Below are 16,009 nucleotides of genomic sequence, written 5' to 3'. Positions count from 1 at the left end.
CCCGCCGATTCGGCGAAAGAGCGCCTATATACCCCTCGAGCAATACACCGCAGGAAACACCGCAAATTGATTTCAAACAAGGCCTCAGCGCGCCTAGACGCCCCCCCCCCCCCCCTCACACACACACAAAAGTATTTTACGAGACTGAATGTCGCATCGCGATGTAATCGTCGCTTTAATTATGGATTCCGTGTTCCCTTTCACATCACTGAAGACCGCGTAGACAATATTTTTTTTTTTACGGCTTTCCGAGTCCTCATGAAAAACTGCATGAAAAAGAAAATAATAATACGCGCACACACAAAGCTTTGCTCCATCCTGTAGTGTCGGTGAGCTGAAGTACGGGCGGGAAGGAACGGAGGACAGACAGGAGCGTCTGTCCTGTCCACTCCGTTTCTTCCCGGCCGTATTTCAACATAGCTCAAAGACACTGCGTGATGCACCAACTGGGCCAACAGTCTTTACTACATTCGTTGTCGCAGGAAGCAAGCACAGGGACCGCGGAGCGGATCACACACGAGGCGCTCCCCCTCTCACTCTCTCTTTATTTCAAGAGCATCATCTCGAATGCCACGACACCGCGACTGTCCTCCCATCGTCGTCGCGATAACCGTGCCGCGTTTCTTACGCGCCCGAATAACGCAACGCGTCCGCACTCGCCTTCAATCGTCGCGATTACCATGGGGTATTAAAAGAGAAGCGGCGCCGTTATCTAAACGTCGCTATCTACACGACGATAACGGGACGCGCCACAAGGCAGGAGAGAAAGGACGGGCGTTCTCGCGTCGCGCTCGACAAAAATGCACACACGGGCCGAAATGACGACACACCGCAATACACAAAATACACGGTCGGCCGCGCGGGAACGATTAATCGCGCCAGCGCCTCCCCCTCGCGGCAGGCAAATGTACTACAAGGCGAAGGTCGGTTTGCGTCACGTAACCTTTTCTTGTCCTTCTGGGAAGCGCCTCGCCTTACGTAAGACCCGGTGAAGGAGACGCGCAGGATTCAGTCGGGGAAAAAAAAAAAGCCTACGTACACACCGCATGCGCCAATGTATACCTACCTACCTTTTGTCGCGTTAAATTTACTAGAGGGAACTCTGGCGATGCGATTGAAGAGCCATACCGCGTTGGAATGGCGGTTACATAGCACGTGGATTTGCCTGATCATCGCGCTCGTGGCTATACAGACGTTCTTGCGGCTTTGTTCACTATACGCTTTATCTGTCTCACTAAATGTGACTGTTTGGGCATGTTGGTAGGACATCAATGCAGTTTTTTTTTTTTTTTTTTTTTTTTGCGCACGAGGGCAAAGGAGAGGCTGGGACACACAAACGCAGACTCACAAAAAAAAAATACAATGTTGTAAGTCTGCGCTCATGTGTCTCAGCCTCTCCTTCGTCCTCGTCTTGAGCGCAAAAAGCTGCATTAATGATTTGTCAGTGTTTATTAGCCCACATGTCAAAGCAATCGAGTTCTTTTCTGACCTCAGGATGCAGTGCGACTACCATGTAGACTCGTGTAGGGGCCGCATCCCCAAATTGGCAGTCCAAAATCTGGAGGAAAAAAAATTCCAACGGAGACGCAATCGCGTTCGGTGCATCGATGGCCCGTGCGCTCATCAGCGAATTTTCGCGCGCTGCGTACTTCCGCGCGCCACTACCAGACGGCGCGAACAGCGCGTTGACGTCTGATGCAACAGATCCGGGGTTAGCCACCCTACCGGAGTGCGCACAAGTCGCCGGCTAGGCCGGCGCCATTTTGGCCGAAAGCTTCGGTCCCGTGTAAGGGCCGCACCTCGCAAAAAATTCAAAAAAATAAAAGTGCGGCCCTTACACGAGTCTACACTACGGTATACGCACATGCACAATCACTGCTGTAACTAGCACTTACAACGCATTGTTTCGTTGAAAGTTATCAATTTGCAAAGTCACAAAGCTTCCGTTTGAAGCCAGAAGTTGTTTGAACGTCAACGAAGTTTAGGCCAACATACGTACTAATCAGCATTGCCGTGCTGGCCGAACCACCGTGTTTGCAGCGTCCACAGACACGTGCGTCACAGTGTCCCTCTAGAAAGTTTTGTAGGAAACTCTACGCCTTCTCAGTATATGCGCCGTAGTGGTCGACTCCGGATTATATGTGACCACCTGTTCTTTAACGTGCACCTAAACCACGGTATACACGAGCGTCACGGGAATGCTATCGCCGCGGTCGGGAGTCGAACCCGCGACCTAGTCAGTGCTCAGCAGCGCAACGCCACAGCCACGGAGTCCTCCGAACTTCAAAGGACCACTAAAAGAGCAACACTGCGCCAGTTTATACGTGGTACTATCTATAAAATTTTTTTCTCTCCGTTAACTTGGCGAAAACGAGTCGAAACTACACGACCCCCCCCCCCCCCCCCACCACCCCAAGTGCGCCGATTCGACGTGACGTCATCTACTTTAAAGTTATAGATAGTATCCTTCTTACGCTTGGGCAACTACAGCGCAGGAGAGGTTCTCGAAACTGCGCATGGGTTGTAGTATTTGGTTTCATTAGAACGTAATGTAGTCATTCGCAGATAAGCGTAAGCATACCAGTGTAGACGCTGTCAAAAATGCATGAAGTCATGGCGCCGTGGCGCGAGAGCATCAAAGTAGCTTAGCTTTCCGCCTCTTTCTCTCCTTCTCTCTCCCGCATTTCTTTTTTCATCTTCTCCGCTGTATCAAGCCTCCACTCGAAGTGGTCGCTTTGCTATTGCAAGAGCGTAAATTACTAATACACGCAAGGGCGCGCTTTACGAGAGGTAGCACCCTATGCCAGGTACACTGGACAATAGTGACATACTCCGCTTCGCCATCACACTAAAGAACCCGTTCTGAATGCCACACGTAGCATTTTCTGATGCCCACCTGGCTGTTGCGGCCCCTATTAAGCCTCTCCGAGATGCCAACTGCATGTTCAACTCAGTTCACATGACTGAACGACCATTATAGGGCGCCACGTAAGCCCTTCCGGTTCTCGCGTGAACGATGTCCATTTATATAATCTCAGAAGCAAAATCGTACCGCTCCCTGTTCGGCTAATTCGTCGACCCCGTACTGGACGTCATTGCAATCAAAATACTTCGGTGCTCCCTTGGTTGATGCGGTACGTTTCGAATTTCGCAAGCAAACCCACACCACTCTCTCACGAGTCCCACGCCAGCAGCAGTGTCCTTAAATGGGCGCCTGTAGCCTAACTCGTGCACACGTGGTTGATATGTGGTCAGTTTTCAAGTCTGGTACGCCAGGTCCTACCACACCCTCCCAGTGACCCAGCGATCCCTCACTGTTCGCCATGCAGCGCCTTCCCGGTGCCGACGCGGTTGATGTGATCGGCTTCAAGCATCGAAATTGCCACCTCATATAGGACACCTCACTTGACGCCACGTAGTCTTTTTCGGGTAGTCTATTTCGAGTCTCACGTGCCCAACACACACCATTCTCAATTTCTATGTCTCAACGATCTCTTACAATTCGTCTCTAGCATACATCCAGTGCCGATGTGGATGATGTGAACCACTTCAGGCATCCCATACCAAGTCAGAATCGCATCCGATTGCACAACTGGGCGACCCTCACTTGATGCCGCAAGCCTTTCCCTCACCCACGTGGTTGGCGCGGTCCATTTTCAACTATCACGTGCCCACTGACACCACTCTCTGTTCGAATGTCTTAATGATCCCTCGCTGGCCATCAAGCAGCCTCTCGGACGCTGACGTGGTTGACGTAATCCACTCGAGCAACCCATGCCAACCGCTAACACCTGTTGTTCTCACGACCCGACGACCCCTTTCGCTGGACGGAGGGAAGCCTTTCAGGTGACCACGTGGTTGGCGCGGTCCATTTTCGATGTCGTTGTACGGTCCACTTCGGGTCTCGGGATGTGAAACCACGCCATTCTCCGATAGAACGACCTAACACGATCCCTTATTGGACGCGTCGTGCAGCTCCTCCGGGGCCGACGTGTTTGAAGTAATCCAGTTCGAAGTTCCCAGACGTCCAGCGGAACCAGCTCAAGCACTGCCTCCGAGGTATATCAAAATGCGGATTTAAAAGAAAAAGAAAAAGGGCCACAGGTATCCATATCCGCATGCTATCGTCCGCTGACTAGATACGCTGCTGGATACGCATTGGTGCTCGCGGACATGAAACTTTCGCGCACAACTCGTCGGTAGCGCACCCGAACATGGCGGCAGCTCATACAAAACTCACACGCACGCTCGCAGGGAAGGCCAACGGCTGACTGCAGTGTGCGTGAATTCACGGCGTGGTACCGAGCAGCGAGTTTTCGGAGAAAACGATAATGAGATAAGGATGTACCCCGGTGCACCCACCGAAGATCGCGTCGGGGAAAAAAAAAAAAAGATAAGCGAGACGACACGTCGCGAAAGAGGCACCGTAGTGACCAGAGCTTGGGGGAGGGGTGGGGGGGCGGCAAAAGGACAAATACGCAATCATCCGCGCGTAATCATCGGAGGCAATGCGAGCAGCAGAGTCGCCCCGCAGAGATAATACTTTTCTTTTGTCATCGTTTTGTCTAATTGCTGCTGCGCTGACGGATCACTAACGTATTCCAACTCGCGCCCAGTTCTCGCTACTCGTGCAGAGATCGGAGTATACAGCGCGCACACGCGGCTCGTGCGCCTTGACGGCACGTTCAGTCAACCGCAAAAGTTTACGGTACGCAGGATCTGCCAATTGAAGCTGAATTTTCGCGAAGCGTGGTCACAGAGCCTCGAATTAAATGTTCCAGCATGTAGTATAGCCCTCGTCACCTGCACACCCTGTGATTCATTAAATACGAAGTGTCATGCCTTGATAGTGGAGGAATTCACATTCGAAGGGGAAACCGCATCCCCTAAACTTTTGCTGTTGACTGTACGTCCTCGGCTTCGCCGTAAGCCATTCGGAAAAAAGCGGTGCTGCGCCGAGCGACCGAAGAGCGCCTAAGAAGCGACGGGACTGATGGATTCTGAAGGGTCCCGGCCCGGCTAAGAGGGGCAGAGGGGGGGGGGGGGGGGGGAGCACACACACACTGGCGAAGGCACAGAATTGGGACCACATGCCGCGCGCACGGTTGTAGACGAGTAACGATGCAGATCGACCCGAAACATCATCAAGGCGTGCGCGCGCCCGTGCGGAGTTATGTACGCCTCGGAGAGGAGGACGCATCCCGCTTCCCCAACTGCTTTTTGTTCGAGACACGTATACGGGGTCGTGAGATCTTAGAACGCGTCACTGCATACGTAGCGTTCGGTTAGGCACACAACTTGAACGTTCACTCAATCGTATCGCCGGCAAGTGCAGCCGCGTATGCCAAACGCAATATCGCCTGAACTGGCTTTGAGAGTACGAGCAAGAAGAGTAGTACACGAGTTCGCCCACATCCGTGTGCGGGGGCGAAAGAGACGTAAAGTCGCCACGTATACGGTCACGGTGCAGCGCAGAAACACCGCAAAAGGGCGGCAAGCGCGAATGGCGCGACCGCGTGCATACGGTCACGTGGTCGGCGGCGCAGCCTCCAAGTCGGGCGCGAGTCGCTCGTAGTCGCATCCGAAGCCGACGGATATAACACGACCGGCCATCGAGACGATCTCGCCGGTTTTTCCCGTGCTACAGTGTACTCGTGCACAAGCAAGGCGCCAAACGAAGTGGTCACGAACAACGCGGTATAGACCGCAACAAAACGTGGGGCTTACTTACCTCCAAAGAGAAGCTCCTCCAACCGTTGCCGTTCCAGCAACGTCCAACCGTACGACGAGATCTAACTTCCTCCGGACCTGTTCAGGGGAAAAGAATTGAGAGAACGAAATAAAAATAATTACAATTGTGTCTTCAATAGGTAACGAAGGCATTAGGCACAGTTACTCCCAAGCACTTGTAGTCAAGGCGAGGAAGCTATCTGTGACACGAACGTCTGCCCAAAATCTAATAATAATAAAAAAATCGCCGGGACCTATTTATGCGTAGCTTGAAGTCAAAGCTTACGAAAGCGGCAGAGAATGTCAAACAGGCAACGCATGAGAACAGACGATACGCCCCGTTTCGCCGATCGCGAAAGAACAGCGGGTCGGTTACGAAACTAGGGCTAAAATCCGAAACTACCTTCTAGAGCAGGGAATGAACGCGAGGCATGAGCATATACCACACAATCAACTTCACTCTCTCCGCCATTCTTCGCATTAATATGCAACAACAAATTTTTTTTTTAAAGTACAACGCGGCGAATCATAGACGGCGATCGAACGCTCAAAGCACCGACAGTGAAATTATGACGTATACGGCGCGAGAAAGTACGCGTCAAACTGTAACAGAGATAAGAAAAAATAATAATAAAGAAACCACGTAGTACTAGCCTGTGTGACGATCCCTCTCGAGCAGACGATTTCGTCACTCCTATAGGCCCGATACTGACACTGCCCCCGATAACGCGCGGGGTCCGATTACGCAACCATGCTTAACACGAACCACAGGAACACGCCTCGCACGTTCGTCTGCTAGCCAACATCACTATCAGACGGGCCGATGCTGCGCGATAGCTCGACAAAGCGCCGCAATATCCTTCCCGACTCCAATAGTTGTCGCCGGCCACGGCCGTATAGTAACCAAAAAAACTACTGTCTCCACGGCTCCTCCGCGCCGACAGAAACGACATCGATTGGGTCGGTTACAGCACGTCACCTGAAGCGAAATCCATCGTTTCACCCAATAGGCTCCCGCCTCCGCCGCTGCTTATCACAGGTTATCAACAGTCACGACGTTGGTTTGGCGACGGCCGAAACGCAACGAAAGATAGCAAAACGAAATGATGAAGAAAAGAAAGAAAAAAGTTTAGAGCTTCAGAGAGCTCGCAATCTCTCTCTCTCTCTCTCTTCCCGTCAGTTTCCTTTCCGGTCTTGTCGTCCCTCTTCGCTCTCAACACCGCCCGCGCCCCTCAGCAACACTTTATTTTACTTTATCTTTTCCTTCATTTAATGTCCCACATAACAGCACTCTTTACCAACGCTCGCTGTGCTGTTTCGACATCAGCTCTTCACGCTAGCAGAAGAGGAACTAGAGAGTCGGTGACAGCGAGGCAAGCGAAAAGAAAAAAAAAACGAAGTAGAGGGGGAGTGTAAAAAGGCTTGTCCTAGGCCGCTCATCAGTCTACATATCAAATCTCACTGCGGCAGGGGTCCGCAAACTGCTTTGGCTCGGGATAAGATAGGGTAGAGAAAAAGAGCTCGAAACCACTTCAGCCTGGGGCAGAATGCTGTGAGGAAACGGCCGACGAGGAAGGGCAAGGTTATCAATGCGTCGGCGTAAGCGATCCACTTCTTTTTTGTGAGAGTTGATGTTTGTTTAATGCGCAATACCGACCGCCTGGTACATGTAGGTGGAGAAAACCAGTATATTTTCCCCTCTTCCTCTCTTTTTTTTACTTCACCACGCCCAGCCGTTAATCAGCGCGGCCTTGGCAGAAGCGATCATGAGACGATCGAGTGACGTTCCAGTGGGCACGTGACTTCGCGGATCATCTGCACGTGACGTCACCGCGGTAAAGCAAACATCACTCGCGAGTCGTCTGCACGGGCGCAGCATATAGCAGACGACACGACCACACACGTCGTCTGCACGCACCATGTCGTATAACAGAAGACATGACCTAGACCATTCTCTCGCGCATTGAGAACGTAAGGTAGACACTGCAGTTCTAAAACCAGTGTCGGATCAAGAAACCGCGGGAGCGAAACCCCCGTTTTCGTTTCCTTGGTATATGCTAGAATATTAGGTGAATTTCCTCAATCGATGTTCTACCGCTTCAACCCGTCGGTTAGCACACCCTCGCGCTACTGACTGCTAACCCCCTGATTAGCACTGGTGATACTGGGCGAAGATAAATCAGGATGCCGCTCTATGAATTGGCACCCGATCAGAACCTTCGCAAGTGGCAAGCCACCTGCCTATTCAAATATACCTAGCGAAATATCCGCATTTAAGTTCATATAGTAATGCTTCTCTGTAGCGATACGTTGGCAAAATTACGAAGCGCGCAGCCGAGACATAACTCCGTGCTTCACCTGGGGCAGGTGCCCAGCAGACAAGTGCAAGGTGCGATCATTTTCACGGACCATTGATTGTATTCTGTGATGATCCGTATCGCATACCGTCCTTCTTTCTTTGCCCACTGATTTATTCGTGGGGTTTACAGTCCCAAAGCAACTATGGGGCTATGGGAGACGGCGTATGTGGCCCAGGTCTGTCAGAGTGGCACATAATCGAGCGGAAGGCATCGGTACAAAATCGCGGCAAATGGCAGGGTGATTAAAAAAGAATACGAAATGGATCGTTACAAGGCAGGGACCAAGAGGCCTTATTTTGTAGCGATCCATTCCAGAGGTCCCGGTCTTGTAACGCTCCATTCCATATTACGTCCTGTTCCACATACGTAGTCGAAACAAATAAAGAGGGAGAGGAGAGAGAGGAAGGAAAAGAAAGGGCATAGTTATAGTACACGGTACTGCGTAGGCCAACCATTTCTGACACGTCCGCCTTTCCGATCACAAGGTAACGCGTCTCATAATTGAGTTATACACCAGTGACGACAGCCGCATGACCGCAAAAAAGATAACGTGAGGGCGAAGGTCCGGATCGCGCGCGGGATTACGACAATCCTATCCGTATAACAGCATAATTTTACCCCGATATGCGAATACGTTAATATGAGTCTTGCTTTGCGCCGCTTGCGATGCTATTACAGTTCTTGATAAGTGGCCTTCGCATTTATTTGTGATGGTGGTAATTCATGTTTTGAAAAGCAACGGCGGTCAACGGACAAGGACTTAGGCAAAGAAGAACACGATACTGACGCAACCTGTAGGCGACCACAAGTGTCGAGAAAAATATAGCATGGCCTCCGAGATCAGCTCGCGCGCGTTTACGCACGCAGGGGTGATCTCCGAGGCCATGAATAGACAGTCACACAAGAAACCCCGCTAATCAAGAACAACACGAGCACGAGAGAGGCCTTCGACCCATGAATTGATAAATTTCGCCGGCACTGAAGCAAGAAATTATCAAGTGTGCGTGTGTCTATATATATATATATAGACCCACCCTTCTGCTTTCTGGTTCTTTAAAGTGCACCCAAATCTAAGTACACGGGACGTTTTTTCTTTCGTCTTTTCCCCCATTTTGCCCTCACCTAACTGCGGCCGCCGTGGCCGGGATTCGATCCCGCGACCTCGTGCTTAGGCAGCGCAACACCATATATCCACTACGCAACCACGGCGGGTTGTTATACGCGAAGAATACGCAACTCGAGTTCCGTATACCCATATTGAAACCACCGCCCTCCCCTCATTTTCCCTCGGATTCGAAAACATGCGGTTAAATTTAATCCGTGTCACCCAATCAGGCTCAGCTATAGCGGCGATTATAAACATCTACAGATATGAAATGCACGGAGACTTCGTTAATGGCTACCGTGTCCAAAAAAAAAAAGACATTACGCAATATCTCAAAGAGCTAAAAAAAAAAATAACGTTTCGTGAGTTGGCGAGCCATATCAGTGATTTAGACGTTGAGAAGGTCAACCATTAAAGAAAGGAAAAAAAGAAAAAGAGAAGCGGCAGCTTTACAGCCTTAAAAGATTTCCCACAAATACACGTTTTCTTTTTCCCTTTTCCTTTGCAACCCGCCGTGGCTGCTCAGTGGCTACGGTGTTGGGCTGCTGAGCACGAGGTCGGCGGGATCGAATCCCGGCCACGGCGGCCGCATTTCGATGGGGGGCGAAACGCGAAAAACACCCGTGTACTTAATTTAGGTGCACGTTAATCTAGAACCCCAGGAGGTCGAAATTTCCGGAGTCCTCCACTACGGCGTGCCTCATAATCAGAAAGTGGTCTTGGCACGTAAAACCCCCATAATTAATTTTTTTTTTCTTCTTTTTTTTTTTAACAGCAACGCACAACATCGGTTATTAAGAGCATGCTATCGGTTACACAGCCGATGAGTGCAGAAAGTCGATACGCTTGTTTACGGGACTGACGCTGATGTGTCCCACGTGCGGCTAGTTATATAAACCTAGCGAACACCCCCGGTGGTATCAGTGCGAGCAATACGCGTTATCTATTTTTGAAGATACCAAGAATTGCTTCCTTTCCGGCACATATAGAGTAACGCGGTAAAATGCGCATTTCGAAACGCAGATTGGGTGATCCATTTTAGAGATCGTTTCTTCAAAACTGATAAGCCAAACCAGCCCTTCTCTATTTACACATATCCCGTATTACATAACGTCTGTTCAGACGAACGGCACAAACATTCATTTCTTCTTTTTTTTTTCTGCCACACGGCATAATGTCGGAATAAAATTACACGTAACATGGAGCCTCGTATCATGCAGATAGTATCCGACCGCGACTTTTGAAATATATTGTCCGTGAGCCACATCGTTCGTAGTCTTTGGGACGGTCACAGCTTCACTTCACCCTTCAAAGTATTCGACCTGTACAGGTGGTGGGGTTGTGCCGAAGGTGGCCACGCTCAAAGAAGCCACTGTCGTCTGCTGCATACTTTACATTTTATTTCGCTGGTTACGGATATACAAAAGAGGGCGACTTCGCCGAAAGGACGCTAAAAAACCAACACTATAAACCAATTGAAAAAAAGTGGCGACGCATTCTTTCAGAACCACAATACTCATTATTTCGGCGATCAAAGTTTAACTATTAATGGTGAAAATGAACTGCCAGCGTCCTTTCCTCGAATTTCGCACCGAAAGCTGAGCGCCGGCCGGTCTGCGCGACGTCACAGATTTTCAAAGCATTTCCTCGAGCAAACGTGCCGATATACGCCGAACGAAAGGTCGCCTAAACCTGTTAGGTCCTCATTTCCTATATGATCTAACGTAGTTCATCTGCATCGATAAGCAATTAACTATAAAGCAGACGCTATCAAAATCCATGACATTACATGCACTGGATATGGAGTTTTAGGGCAACTGTGCCACTAGCCTTCTTTTAGTGTCTTTTCTGTAAGTACTAAGCCTGCGTCTCAAGGTACACGAGTAGTCGTCCGGCTATTCCACAGGCGTAATTTATTACCACAATGTTATTTAATACTCCCTCTTCAGTTCGGCAAGATAAACACGACCGATGGAACGTGAGCAGAAGTGATTAGCAGACGGTCTTTTTAACGAAGGCCGTCTGCTCTTATGTGCCAGAGCAGACGATTTCCGCTCGAGGCGCAGCACAGGTATACAACGAAGCAAGAACAACGCGAAAAACGACTGCCAATGTGACACCATAACCGTATTGCGAGGTGTCATTCGAGAGCACTTAAAACATTCGTGAAGTGCCCATCGATCGTCAAAAGCGCGTAAGAGGACCAACAAAGACACGGAAACTCGCGTGACTCCATATCGATTGCTCCTTCTAGGCATAATCCTCGCCCAGGGAAGCTCCACTGATAAGCACGTGATCGAAGAATTGTCCAGCCGAGCAGAAGCACGTGCTCAAAAGTCGCCGTCTGTGCGCGGCAATGCCCGAATTCGCTAATCAATGACGGCATTGCAACACAGATATTACGTGTCTGCCGGGCAAATCTGCAATATTCAAAAACCCTCACGTGGCCGACGCGACCGCGGATTACATAGGCTCCGGGATCGACCAACTTTTCATCAGGCCATCTCGAAGATCAGCCCAGTTTACTATTCCACTGCCTCCGAGATCGGCTTTACTCCGCACGAAGCCTACCGAGCACAATCCGATTTGTAGTACGAGCGATGTCCTGCGTGCGATCAATTCGGCAAGACAGCAGCCGCCAGGGTCAACAATGTCCGGGAGTGTTGGTCCCCTACACTAATACAATTTGCACCCTTAATTGTGAAAAAGGGTGTAAATGTGCTTATGACTACCGCTTTTACACCCTATTTCACAATTAAGGGTGTGGGTTATACATGGTGTCCCAACTATCATGCACCAAGATTTTAAAATATGCAAATGCCACGTATAGCTAAACAGTACTGGCCCACACAAAATTGCCGCTCGAGGCATTTCGCGTGTATTCGCGGGCATCTTTCACGCTGAAAAAAAAAAAAAAAAAAAAAAAAAGCTTTTATTTAAAACACACTGAGCAACAGAAAGCTGTATCGGGAGTTTTTCATGTTACTCTACATTTTTCTCATGGACACTCAGCCTCAAATTATAGTCTTTGAGCAGTTGATTAATTAATTAAGACTAATCATGTAATTAGGCGGAAAGCAAAAAATATAATCTGAGTACCTCGAAGCGACGGCAAACAACATTACCTTGGTTCAGTCCAGCTACGTGGCATGTGCATATTTTTAAATCTTAGTGCATGATAGTTGGGACACCCTGTATAACTAACTCACACGCTTACACCCAGGAAAGGGTATAAAGCGGGAGTAACGAACACATTCACACCCTTTTTCACATTCAAGGGTGTAAATTATATCACAGTGTAGAAAGCTGAGCTCTACAGCTATGCGTAGTATAAGCAGTATAGCAAGCTCTGGTCGCGCCTCGCAACGTTTCTCAGCGTACTAAGTGGCTTTCTGTATGCGTCAGATTTTCTCCATACGCAGCCAGGCGGTTTTGTGACTTTCAGAGTACTGGACCAGTTGGACAATCGTCCGCTCTCAGAACTCAAAGCTTTAGGTCAGTGCTCCGAAAGAACATCCGCGTTGAAGGCCTTACTCGCGTTACTAAGGTTCCTGCGGGCTACGGGGCTTTCACGATGGACTTTAAGAACACCGCCCCCTACCACTCTATAGTGTACGCGGTTTGTTCGTGCTCGTCTCTCTATCTCCCCTTCCACGCTCTTTCTCTTTTTATCCCCCTTCGCCCTTTCCCCGGTGTAGGGTAGCCAACCAGAACTACCTCTGGTTAACCTCCCTGCCTTTCTCTCTATTCTTCTCTCTCTCTCTCTCTCTTGACTTTCAGAAACCCGATCGAGGTCATCAGCACACACGTGAGCAACTCGACGTCGGATGTCTCTTGGAATGCATCGCCTGCCGCGTCGGCAGCCACAGTCGACCGCGGATGCCGCGAGTTCCGATACATCCAATTCCTGCAGTTCGTCATCAGACGGTAAATTTTACGAGAGTGTCGGCCGACAAAATTTGGGATGTTCGATATAGAGGATATTTCGCTTTAGCCGGGTTCGTTACATTCGGGTTCGACTGCACATTGGCAGTTATAAGGCTTCGATGGACCTACTTGGTGCGGCGCCGTTCTGTTTACTGCACTATACCGTTACACAAAGGGTATGTTTCAGTTAAAGTCGTACGCGTTCCTTACAGCGAAGTGCTTAGGGCCCCCGAAATCATTCGTTATACGGGTAACTTCGTTGTAAGGGTCGCGCGCTTCACAATATAGAACCGCGACAGAATTATTTGCTCGGTATACAGGTTATTTCGTTGTACAGATGCGCTCGACTGTATTTTATCATTTCCTAGGCTATAGCGTAGGGCTTAAAAAAAAAAAGAAGGGGGGGGGGGGGGGTTTAGCCGTAACGGAGACAGAAAGAACTGAAATCTTGCGAGCAGGCTGTGAGTGGATGCGAGTTCTGGCGAGCTTTACAATTACCATTCCGCGCAAGTAATAGACAGTTTTAGTTTAGCGTACGCTATACCATTGCGTACGCTATAGCGAGTCGTCACTGAGCATGCGCAGAACGCTAAACGAGCCATAGCGTACAGCGTACGCACGCTATTTCTCGCATTTAGCGTTAGCGTCTTCGCGCGGTTCGCGTAAAACATGGCGGTGGTCTCGGCTGCCCGTTTCGAATTTAATTTGTCGTTGCTTTTTTAAAATTCACTTCGTAGCAAATGACTGTAAATGGCTTTCGCTTAGTCTCAGGCAGCTTCGACGACAGAGCTTCATGCATAACCTTGTGGAGTTTTCGAGATCTCGTTTCAAACGAATCGATGCCTAACGAAAGAAAGCTTCGAGATGTCAGCGCAGCCTATCGGTGAAGTCGGGAGACAGCCGCGACGATGGCGTATGGCCTCTGAGATCGGAAGATCTCGCCGGCCAAATAGAACTGTAATAAACGTGCACTGCTTAGCATACGCTATGCTATAGCGCATAGCGTACGCAACAATAGCGTACGCAACAATAGCGTACGCTATAACAGTATTAGAGTGTTTAGATTAGGGGACGCAAGTGGCTTGCGTACGCAAGAAATAGGGGCCACGGTACTGCGCACGCGCAGTACCGTTCTTGCGTACGCAAACCGCTCGCGTCCCCTAAGCTAAAACTCTCTAACGTCTGTGCCTGAGATGCGCGCAGACGCGAAATCGAATACACCTCTCCAAAGCCAGAGCTAACGTTCCCGCGGCTGTGTGAAGCGCTGCCCCTCACACGTCAGACCTCTTTGTCCTTCTCGAAACGACGCGACAACGAACGGTCAATATAGGTCGGCCATCATCACAGCAACATCGGCAGAGTTCAAGTCTAAGGCCCAACCCACACAGCCCGTCATCCGTGCCGTCCCGTTGCCGTCGCGGCCCCGGCGTCCGTGAGAAGTCGAAACTAGGGCCATCATCAGACTTAATCCCAGGTGAAACGATGCGTTACGATTTCTCTGGCTACAGTTCGTAAATTGCAATGTGCCTTAATCGGTTCAAAAAAAAAAAGAAAAATAGCGAGACTTTGTTGATGAGTCCTACTATGGATTCAGATTTCTCATGAAAGCAACGTCCGCTTCTTTTAGTATAATCTATGCAGCTCAAGGACAATTCAATTGTGTTGTCTGCCACAGGCGATATTTCTCATTTTTTTGTCTTCGCTGGAACCTTCGGTACATGTTACTAAAGCACAGGTGCATTTTAAATCCACAGTCTACAACAACTCTCGGCCAAACAGCACTTTTATAGGACGCGAGACTCAACGCCGCTACATAAGCAGGAAGTAAGCGCGTCGAGAACTTGACAATTGAATATGAGCGCCAACTCCGACCCGCACACCCCGCTGCGTTCGCTCTGCATACACAACGCAAGAACGGCGGCGGCAAACAACGCCGATGCTATAAGGTTGCGTAGGCCCCTTCCAAGAACCTTTCTCGCAGATTTCTCTATACGGGCCCATATTTATCAACACGGACCCCCAGCAGAGCGCATACATCGTGCAGCAGTTTCCGCGTCGAACGTTTGCGCAATTTCGAACCCGATGACCGTCGAGGCGTACTGCCGACAAACATTTTAGAAATTGTACAAACTCTGCCGCACGCTTGTGGCAAGTATAAAAACGATGACGCTTCTCAACGATGACAAACAAACTGAAATTCTGGGGTTTTACGTGCCAAAACCACGATATGATTACAAAGCATGCCGTTGTTGGGGGAGGGGGACGGGGGAGGGGCTCCGGATTACGTTTGACTGCCTGGAGTTCATTAGCGCACGCCCAAAGCTAATTAAACGAGCGCTTCAGCGCGCACAAACCTCAGTGCTCGTACTAGAACCGGGACAGAATTATTTCTTCGCTATACAGGTCATTTCGTTTATAGATGCGCTCGCCCAAATCTAAGTAAACATAGCATAGTGCAACGTCGCGGATTTGAAAGCGTTTACTCGTATTCGGGCCGCTTTCGTGGAACAGCGAAATGTTCTCGACACTTGTTGTGTTCAGTCTTCTGGTTCCTTCAGAATGCAAATGTAAGTCTAGTCGACCAATGAACAAAATTTGACCACAGCATACACTATCGAAATCCACGGCGTTCCAGCGAGATGGTTGGGGATGTTACGTCTCAACACGCGTCCAAAGGCGTTAATTAGACGTTTGCCAGGAGGCAACCCCTACCCATCCATCAGCGCCGACCAAGAGGTCAACGCAGCGTTGACACCGACGGCTGACGAGCCCACAAAAGGCACCCAGGCCCACCACTACCTGACAGCCTGAAGTAACGATGAAAAGGGGCCAACGTCAAATGCTACCGAACACCGGCGCCGACCGTGGATTCCCACGTTGCTATCCT

At 49.8% G+C, this 16,009-nt stretch overlaps 1 long non-coding RNA gene across 1 annotated transcript in view; it reads right to left on the bottom strand.

The window, feature by feature from the left end:
* Positions 1-16,009, bottom strand: part of LOC129383887 (uncharacterized) — a 161,484-nt gene that overhangs the window by 43,852 nt on the left and 101,623 nt on the right. The window contains exon 2 of the long non-coding RNA XR_008611713.2: positions 5,732-5,808. This is a non-coding gene — a long non-coding RNA (uncharacterized lncRNA). The remainder of the gene's footprint in view (positions 1-5,731; positions 5,809-16,009) is intronic.

The sequence above is a fragment of the Dermacentor andersoni genome, chromosome 9 (assembly GCF_023375885.2).
Source record: "Dermacentor andersoni chromosome 9, qqDerAnde1_hic_scaffold, whole genome shotgun sequence".
NCBI classification, from domain to species: Eukaryota; Metazoa; Arthropoda; class Arachnida; order Ixodida; family Ixodidae; genus Dermacentor; species Dermacentor andersoni.
This window is presented reverse-complemented; position numbering and strand designations above follow the sequence as displayed.